Source organism: Eretmochelys imbricata, chromosome 2, assembly GCF_965152235.1.
Source record: "Eretmochelys imbricata isolate rEreImb1 chromosome 2, rEreImb1.hap1, whole genome shotgun sequence".
Classification (NCBI taxonomy): Eukaryota; Metazoa; Chordata; order Testudines; family Cheloniidae; genus Eretmochelys; species Eretmochelys imbricata.
Window position 1 is genome coordinate 209,610,035 of NC_135573.1, and position 6,810 is coordinate 209,616,844.

Genomic DNA, 6,810 nt, shown 5'->3' on the forward strand with positions numbered 1-6,810 from the left:
TAGTTTCCTCAAAGCTGTGTTGGCTGGATGTTGTTAAAGCACCTGTAACTGCTGTCTTCTCTAAGGTTTCTTAGAAGACCATACAAGTATATTGAATATGTGTGCTAGAATTATAGCAGTAACATAATGTCTGAATTTGAAGTTAGTGAATGTAATGTGGTGAAAATTAAGAAACAGTTTCCACAGTTTAGCTGAACAGTATACATCTGGATTAAAGTCTGAGCTAGAACATAAAAACACTCTTCATATCTGCTTTGCAGAAAGTAACTTTCTAAAGACTGCTTCTTAATCATACCAACCATAAGACCTTATTTAATCTACCTTAGTCTATGTGTGTTGTTTGCCATTACTGTGAATAGATATGCAGAACATTTGGCCCATGAAAGTTTAAAAATACAAAATAATAATTGCTCTTTTAGAAAAATGAATCTAGGAATTATTTAACAATTTTTTGCCAGTCAATCAGATATTCCTTGAATTTCTTCATTATTTGCAAACCCCCAATGAAATTAAAGATATGAAGTGTACTTGCACTTCACTATTAAACAAAGTATGTTTTTTTGTTTTCTCTAACTCTCATCAGAAAAAGCCTTACTAGCTTTACAGCCAATAGCGTTTAAATTTAAAATGTTGTAAACTAAAACTGTTTAAAATCCATGTTTAAGTAAAAATTTGGTCACAGCAAGTACAAGCTCTTAGTCTATATTAAAATAAGAAGAGTACGTTCGTGGAAATGTGTAACATACAAAATTATATGTCTTACATGGATGTCTTTTATGTAAAAACAATGGTCTGGATGAGTGCACAAAACATAAAAGGAGTACTTGTGGCACCTTAGAGACTAACAAATTTATTTGAGCATAAGCTTTCGTGAGCTACAGCTCACTTCATCGGATGAATTCAGTGGAAAATACAGTATTTCTAATGCAGTATTGTAAAACACTATTACACATTCCTTGTGACTAAAAATTCTTAAAATGTAGAATAGGTTATATAAACATGCTTTAAGTGGTTTTGGAAATACCCTTTTGGAAAGTTGGAACTAACCCTATGCTTCTATCTACCAAAAAAAGTTAGAAATAATTCCTCCTCCCCCCCCCCCGCATTAAAGACCACATCCTGATAAGTTGCATGACTGATTTAATTTTTACAAGTGACTTGTTTAATACATTTCTAAGAGCCCTTGCCCTCACTTTTGTGCTGTGCAATGGCCAGTCCTTAAATTCTTAAAGTATAAGCTTGCATACATTATTTCTAGGTTCTATGTACATTAATTTAGTATTTTCCATTTGGGAGATGGATATGCAGAGCAAGAGAAGGTCATTGCTTAGAAGAACAAGGACATGTACTTTTTTTTGGGCATGAAATTAACTGTTCAAAAGGGCTTTTTTGAGTTAAAAGCCGCGTTCAAATACACCAGCCAGCGAGGTCAAATAAAGTGCAGACTCTAGTTCAATTCAAATCCCTGTTCTGAGAGTTGGTTTATTAAAGACGATTCCCAAACAGGATCACGCTTAGCCCACTGTACTTGGTTGCAGTCTTTCCAGAAAGTACATGCTCTTCCTCCTATGCCATAAGATTCCAAGGCCAGAAGGGACAACTGTGATCATCTAAAAAGAAAAGGAGTACTTGTGGCACCTTAGAGACTAACCAATTTATTTGAGCATGAGCTTTCGTGAGCTACAGCTCACTTCATCGGATGCATACCGTGGAAACTGCAGAAGACATTATATACACACAGAGACCATGAAACAATACCTCCTCCCACCCCACTGTCCTGCTGGTAATAGCTTATCTAAAGTGATCATCAAGTTGGGCCCATCCAAAGTGACCACTCTCTTCACAGTGTGTATGATAATCAAGGTGGGCCATTTCCTGCACAAATCCAGGTTCTCTCACTCCCTCACCCCCCTCCAAAAACCACACACACAAACTCACTCTCCTGCTGGTAATAGCTTATCCAAAGTGACCACTCTCCCTACAATGTGCATGATAATCAAGGTGGGCCATTTCCAGCACAAATCCAGGTTTTCTCACCCCCCCACCCCCATACACACACAAACTCACTCTCCTGCTGGTAATAGCTTATCTAAAGTGATCATCAAGTTGGGCCTGTGATCATCTAGTCTGACTTCCTGTATAACATAGTCAATGGAACTTCCCTCAAATGATTCCTCATATCTAAGGCTACGTTTTAGTCAACGGTATTTTTAATAAAAGTCATGGACAGGTCACAAGCAGAAAACAAAAATTCATGGCTCGTGACCGGTCCATGACTTGAACTATATACCCCTTACTAAATCTTGGGGCAGCCTGGGGGGATGCTGGAGGGGGAGCCACAGGTGCTCGGAGGGGTGGTGGTGGTTGGGCGGGGCTGGCTGGCTCCTTGTGGCTCCCCAGAAGTGGTGACATGTCCCTTCCTCAACAAACATGCAGCCTTACTCATATCTTTTAGAAAATCTCCAAGCTTGAATTAAACATTGCCAGTCTAGCTTCAACTTCCAGTCATTGGATCATGTTTTACCTTTCTTTGATAGACTGAAGAGTCCATTATCAAATATTTTCCCCCCCGTAGGTACTTTGTGATCAAGTCACCCCTTAACCGTCTCTTTGTTAAACTAAATAAACTGAGCTCCTTGACTCTGTCACTGTAAGGCAGTGGTTTTCAAACTGGAATACACGTACCCCTAGGGCTATGTGAGCTCTTGTCAGGGGGTACACAAGAAAAATCCTGCAGTGGCGAACAACTCACTTTATTTAGTAAGACTTGGCAATCTAATCATAGGTATATTATGACCCTATCTCAGATTGGAGTATGCAGTAAGACTACATTATTTGGAAAGGGGTACACAGCCTAAAAAGTTTGAAAACCTGTGCTGTAAAGCATCTTTTCAAATTCTTCAATCATTCTCATGGTTCTCTGAACCTTATTCTATTTATCAACATCCTTTTTGAATTGTAGACACCAGTACAGGACATTGTTCAGCCGCGGTTACACCAGTGCCAAATGTAGAGATTTGAGATTCCTTGTTATACATCCAAGGATTGAATTAGCCCTGCTGGCCACAGCATTGTACTGGGAGTTCATGTCCAGCTGATTATCCACTATGACACCAAAATCTTGGTCACTGTTTATTAAAATACATATTGTTTATTTGTGCCTTGTTTACCAAGCAATCCAGCAATCTCTGTATGGGTGACCTGTTTTCTTCATTATTTACCAGTCTGAATTTTTGTGTCATCTGCAAACTTTATAATTGATTTTATGTTTTCTTCCAGTTCATTGATAAAAATGTCAAAATAGTGTAGGGCCAAGAACTAATCCAGAACCCCAAGCAAAACACCCTCTCAAAGATGATTTCCCATTTACAATGACATTTTGAGACTTCTCAGTTAATTAATTTTCAATTCATTTAATGTGTGCTGTGTTAATTTTATATCATTCTAGCTTTTTAATCAAAATGTCATTCAGCACCAAGTCAAATGTCTTACAAGAAGTCTAAGTATATTATGTCAATGCTATTACCTTTATTGACCAAACTTGTAATCTCATAAAAAATCAAGTTAGTTTGAAAGGATCTATTTTCCATAAACCCATATTGATTGGCATTAATTATATTACTCTCCTTTAATTTTTGATAAAGACCCATATCAGCTGCTCCGATATTTTGCCCAGGATTGATGTCAGACTGACAGGCCTAGAATTACCGAACTCATCCCATCTATACTTTTAAAATATTGGTACAACATTAGCTTTCTTTCTCCACTGTTCCAAGACTTATTGAAAATCAATATTAACAATGTTGTTCATTAACATTAACAATCCATGCTTCTCAGCCAGCTGTTTTAAAACTCTTGGATACAAGTTATCTGAACCTGCTGATTTATAAATGTCTAATTTTAGTAGCTGCTCTTTAACTTCCTTATGAGATGCTAGTGGAATGGAAAGAACATTTTCATATGATATGACTACATCATATTTTTCCCTAATACAGAACAGAAATATTTATTGAACACTACTACCATTTCTGCATTATTATTATTATTGATCATTCCAAGATGCAAATGGTAGAATTGACCAGTACTGTTGTTAGGATTCTTTGTTCATAATGTAGGTTTAAAAAATTCCTTATTGTCCTTAACTCTGCTGGAGATAGATATCTCTGTGTATCCCTTTGCTTCTCTTACCAATTTTATAGAATTCCTAGCTTCAGTTTTATATTAATTACTATTGACTTCCCCTTTCTTCCATTTGTTATATGTTATTTGGTGGTCTGTAACTAATACCCCATCTTGTGCTTTCTGTTAGGGCATTGATCTGTAAGCATTCAAAATCATTTTCTTCTGAGTTGTCAGCTACTCAGAAACAGGTAATGCCATTTTTTTACATTTTACCCAATTGATCCTTTATAACTAGGTTATAACAATTGATTTTAATAGTCCAACTATGTGAATCATCCCATCAGGTTGCAGTAAAATCAACTGGATCAAATATGTGCTCATAAATGAGCAATGCAAACTCCTCTTGATTGTTAACCAGGTTCCCTAGCATTGCTGTATAGGCAATTAAAGAATTTCTTCTTTTCTTGTCCTTTGACTAATTTTGTTCTCTTAACATCTCAATTTTGTGCTAAATGAGTGCTCATGGTTTTCCCTCTTTTTACTCTTCCCTTTTGTTATTATCCCTCCTGACTATACTAGCCAGCCTGAAAAAGTCGGTTCTCCTTCAGTGAGATGGATGCCATCCAAACTGTACAGCTCCCTCTCCTCACAGAAGATGGACCAATGTTATACAAAACCCAAACCCTCCATGTTCTGCCACTTACCTAGCCAGCAGTTCACTTTCAGAAATTTCTGTGTTCCTTTGCTTATGGAACAGGAAGGATCTCTGAGAAGATCGCTTGGATATTCTTCTTTAGCATGCTTCTGAGTTCCCTGAAGTTCTCTCTTATCTGTAAGATATCCTATGACAGCGCATCATTAGCACCACTGTAAACTCTCTCCCCAATGGATCCTTGCCCATTGACTTCAGAAGCCTATCCAGTCCAGACTGACGGCTCCAGAAAGACGGAACACTGTCCTGTTGTCTGCCTGTCTTTGCAGAATGTGCTTTTGATTCTTCTGAGTACTAAATGCCCAACAAGGATCATCCATCTTCCTGGGGCAGTTGAAGATCTCTTTTTGTGCCTGCTTGATTTTTTTAGTTTGGGCTGAGCTGCCATCCACAGGAGAGACCCAAACATCCCTCCAGTCTCTCGGGCCAGTTGGATTTTGAGAGAGATCTTCCACAGTTTCCATACTGAGGACCTGGCATTGATTGGAAACTTCTAGCTCTGGAATTCCTCTTGGCCCTCTTTTCTCTGGTGGCCACAGCCCGCCCATCCTTGTCTGTTTTCAGTCATGCAGAATGCTGCTGTGACCTCTTGCCTCTGGTGATTATACACTGTCAAGCCTCTTCTCTGACTTCCTCTCTCTCTCTGACTTTTTGGTGGCTGTCCTTGAACCTGGGGTACTGGTGTTACTCAAACCTGGGTGTCTAGGAACTCCTCAGCTTCTCTGATTCTCCGTAGTGCTTCCACTTGACCTTCCAGTCCAAGAATCTTTTCTTCCAGTACAGTCACAAAATTGCACTTTATGCACAGGAAGCCCCTTCCGGCTTCAGGCAGGAAAGAAAACATGGGACAATCTGTTCCAGGTTCATTGCTGGTCACCTTGAAATTGCATGTAAAGCTGAACCTGGAAGGAAAGCCTCTCACATTCCCTCTCCAAATTACCTACTTTACACTGGGAAGTACAAATGGCAAATAAAATATTTGTACATCAAATGGATCCCTTTTTTATATATGGTACAGCATATAGAGGCTTTGTTAAATATTTTTTCAGTGGTATAGATCCCTTTAGCAATCAAATGTGGACTTGCTTGAACCCAATGGGAATTTTGGCACTGACTTTATTGGGAGCAGGATTGGGCTCTGTATATGGTATTATCTGGGAACAATCAGGTAGAATTAAGAATGATATGGTAAATCATGTTTCCCTGACTTTTTTTCTCATCTACCATGTCAAATCAATAAAAATAAAAAGAGCAACTCATTACAGATGAACACTGTGCATGGAAAAAATCCAGATACTTTCTCCTGTAAAATATTTGGTCTGTTGAAAGGGACTTTGCTGAAGTTCAGTAAATTCTTTTGAATGACTGCTATAAATCTAATAATCAGCCTGTAGGTTTTAGATTAAGGGTGTTACTGTGGTATCTGAGCATTTTACACAGTGAAAATTTTTTATATTACTTACAAAATAAATAAAATTATAAGATGCTTTGTGTTAGATAATATAAGAACATGGGAAGAGGCAGTCCCTTACCTTGAAGACACAAGAAATTTCCATCTGTCCCTTCTTCCCCTGGCCCCAATAGGTTTTAAGTATAGCTTTGGAAGTGCTCATTAGAATGTTTTATATAGACTCCAGAAAAGAACTTTATCCATCAGATCTGTTACCCTGGACTGTGTTTGTCCTCCATTAGGGCAAGGGTCAAGACTCCTGTTTCCTTTATATGTGCTGCTGTAGATTGTTTGCTGGCAGTGGGATATATTTTTCTAATATCTGCATGTGGATCATTTGAGGCAAGTTGCCATAGGTGTTTTTGGCTTACACACACTGTCATGGTTTTCAGCTTTAGTCTAACAATGTGGGATTACAGTAGTGGTTCTCAACCTAATTACCTTTGTGGGCCACATATGCAGCTCTCTATGTGTTATGCTGGCCACAACTACACAATATATACACTATCTGTGTGGCCCTGAGGAT